General features: G+C 58.2%; 1 non-coding gene across 1 annotated transcript; it reads left to right on the top strand.

Moving 5' to 3' along the window:
* Positions 1–2,000: 2,000 nt before the first annotated feature.
* Positions 2,001–2,072, top strand: TRNAQ-CUG. Its single transcript has one exon. It is a non-coding gene; the product is annotated as a tRNA-Gln (tRNA).
* Positions 2,073–3,209: the final 1,137 nt, after the last annotated feature.

Here is a 3,209-nt window from a genome sequence, read left to right as displayed (position 1 = left end):
TCCTTTTGCTGTTCTAAGTTTGTGATGGTCTTCAATTTGACAGGGGAGCTCCTCAAGCTGGCTTCTTTTGACTTGTCTCGACTAATCTTTGAACACAAAATATTCCAGGCTCACTTTGTCCTTTGATTCTCCCAACCTCAAATCAGACAAGGAGTTTACATTCCTGGAAAATTATATTTAGAAACACAGACAAGCCTTAGGGGGGGAAGGTGGTTTTGCGAACCATTTAGAGAAAAGTAAGAGGGTGGGGATAAACCCCAAACAACACCCCTATAGGATAATGCTGCTCAGTCCAAGGCCCTCTGCCCCAACTGGCTTGGGTGCGGCTCCAGCTTTATCCCCTGGGATCTTCTAAGAACTCTGCGCCAGAGTTCTCTCCCCAAAGAGGCTCTCATTTCTCCCTCCCCAATTACACTGCCTCTGCACGGGCATCTGAGGCGTCTTTCTTTCATTTTTTCTTATTTTCATCCTTTCTTTTTTAAACCGAAGGAACACATTGATATATTATCTTTAAGTGACATGATAAAAGAATGCATAGGGGAAAAATTCAATTCGTCTCCTCCACACTAATTTCCCCAAGAATAACTACTGGTAACAGGATACACACTACAGTTCTGGCTCATTTATAATTCCCCCACTGAATCTGACTAGCATACTTCATTCCGTCTAAGGGGTGAAACCTTTTTTCTCTTTTCTCACACAAAGCGTCCACCCTCCCCTCCCTCGCTCAAGGGTGATGAATGTCCGGGTTCTCAGATGTTAGGTCGCGCAAAGATGGTGGCAGGAGGGCTTTGGCCGAGTCTCTGGGCCACAGGAAATTTAAAAAGTGGAGGGCTGGCTGCGGAAGGCTGGGGGTTCTATGATTCAGTCTTCTGCCTGGCAATGATCCCCGGGTTCCAACTGGGAGGACAATCCGGTCCTAAACACTAAGTGGTTTTTGTTTTTTTTTTTAAACCCGCTTGTAGCCAGGAGAGAGAAGCATACCTGTTTTCTTCTCTATACATCTATTTTAGTCGGTGGTTTGTCGGACTTTTTATTTTCGAGGTCCTGAGTAGCCTCGTTCTGTGAATTTTCTGGCATCTGCGGCCCCTGCAGCTTCCGGCCCGGCGTGAAGCTCTGTGGCCACACGGGGGCGATACGACGACCCATGGCTTTCCCCCGCCCGCGCCATAGAGAACCCGTGCTCCAGGTTCAACTTGGCGGGATTTGATCAGCCAGCCGTGAGCTGCGCCGGACCCCAGGTTCTTTGCTTTGGAGTCGCCCCAGCCCCGGGATGGTCTCGAGCCGGCTGAAGGCCCACGCTGCCCAGACCTAGAGCGCTGGCTGGGGACGCTCCACTGCTCGGGGTGTCCGGCAAAGACCCTAAAGTGTCCTGAGCCGAGAAGCAGTCGAGCTTCTGGCGTCCATGGAAAACGTTCCCTCTGCTTCCTGTCAGACCGTGGCAACCCTTCCCAGTGTTCCGATAGCCGGCGCTGTGTGCCGGGGCGGGAGCGGGGAAAGTGAGGGGGTGGTAGCGAAGGAGGTGAAGCAAGCGGGAAAGCTGAGAAGACAGCGAGGAACGCGGGGAGGAGAGGGGATCAGGAACAGAATCAGGGTTGGAGCCCCAGGACGCCCCACGTCCGGTTCGAGGAGCACCGGGGTTCCCGGGGCAGTGGGAAGAAGACCACGGCAAAGCAAAGGAAGGGAACACTTTTTTTCTGGCGGGAAACTGGTAATCCAGGCAGAGCAGGTGCACTCGGGGGAGGCCCCCAAAGCCCATCCCTCTCGCTGATTCCACCCGCTTTCCCGCCCCCCCTCCCCCCAAGGGACCCGATCTCGGTCCCCGACACGCTAGCCGACAGAGCGGCCGCAGAACGTGGCCCGGGGCGACCCCTGGCGGGCGGGGGAGCAGAGCTCGGACCCCCGAGGCGAGCAGAGCCCGGCAGGAGGCGCGGCCGGGAACGCCGGTCGGAGGAAGGGCCTCCGCACACCTCGGAGAGGCAGCCGGTCGCGTCCCCGGCGGTTCCATGGTGTAATGGTGAGCACTCTGGACTCTGAATCCAGCGATCCGAGTTCAAGTCTCGGTGGAACCTGTCCCTTTGGGCCGAGCCGCGGCCACCTTTTACTCTCCGCTCCAAGGCCCCGCGAGGAGGAGCACGAGCCTTCCCGCTCTCGCTGCCCTCGGGCCGGGGAGGGAAACTCCGGGGACCACGCGCGCCGCTGCCGCTCCCGCTCCCGCCGCCGCGTCCCCCGCGCTCCGCCGCCGCCTCCGGACTCGGGGACCCGCGAGCCCGGTTCCCAGAGCGGCGCGCCCCGCACGAGCATTGCAGCCACGGCGAGGAGACCCGGCCAGCGCCGCCCCTCGTCGGGCTCACCCTCGGGCCTCGGGGTGAAAGCCACCGGCCGCGGCCACTGAATCCTGCACCGCGAAGCACGTCGCGCGGCGCGTCCCGTACTGGCACCGATCGGCCTGCACCCGTAGAGGGCAACTTACGTGCGAAACGGCGTGTCTTACCTCAGCCGGGCGGTGGTGACACTGAAGTTTCGGGTCGTGGCTTCTAGCGGAAGGTCGGGTGCCATTTCATTTCAGTTTCCGCGGCTCCTTTCCTACCAGCTACCAGAAGAGTCCAGAGTCTCTGCTGAGGCCAGTAGGGGTCGCAGTTGTCCTGAAATACGTGCTTCAGTCCGTGGCCCTCGTGCTGAAAACCCTCAACTCTGCCCAAAAGGGAGATTCTGGCCGGGGATTCTTGGTACCTGACCCGCCGCCTCCCACGGGGCTCCTGCGCGGGACAAAAGTGACAGGAGCCGGACCAGCTCCGAGTTCTGCCCCTCCGTCCTGCTGCGACTCTGCTCCACGGACTGAAGGCGCCTTAGGATGATACCGGATGGAAACACGCTCGTTCTCCTCTACTCGGTAGAAAAAATCTGGGATTTCTGAAGGACGTCATAGTTAGTGAAAGTGTAAGCCGCCAGATCTCTCTTAGTTTTGGGGATTCCACCGGTTTACAAAGGACTGTAAAATGCTACTGTTTTTCAAGGGCTCGCTTTGAGGGTCTGAAAGGCAAGGGGGTGAGGGCCCGAGGGCGGGTGGGGAGAAACGGGAAAGCGTAGACGAGAAAAGTAAGGAGGTAGGAAAGAGAAGGGGCGCCCTCCGAGGGCGAGTTCACGCACTGGTTCGGTTGCCCTTTCCGGCTCCCTCTACAGTGCTCCCACGTGTGGGGGAGAGAATT

Source organism: Felis catus, chromosome C1 (genome assembly GCF_018350175.1).
Source record: "Felis catus isolate Fca126 chromosome C1, F.catus_Fca126_mat1.0, whole genome shotgun sequence".
NCBI lineage: Eukaryota > Metazoa > Chordata > Mammalia > Carnivora > Felidae > Felis > Felis catus.
Note: the sequence above shows the minus strand (reverse complement) of the source record. Positions and strands in the feature narration are given on the sequence as shown.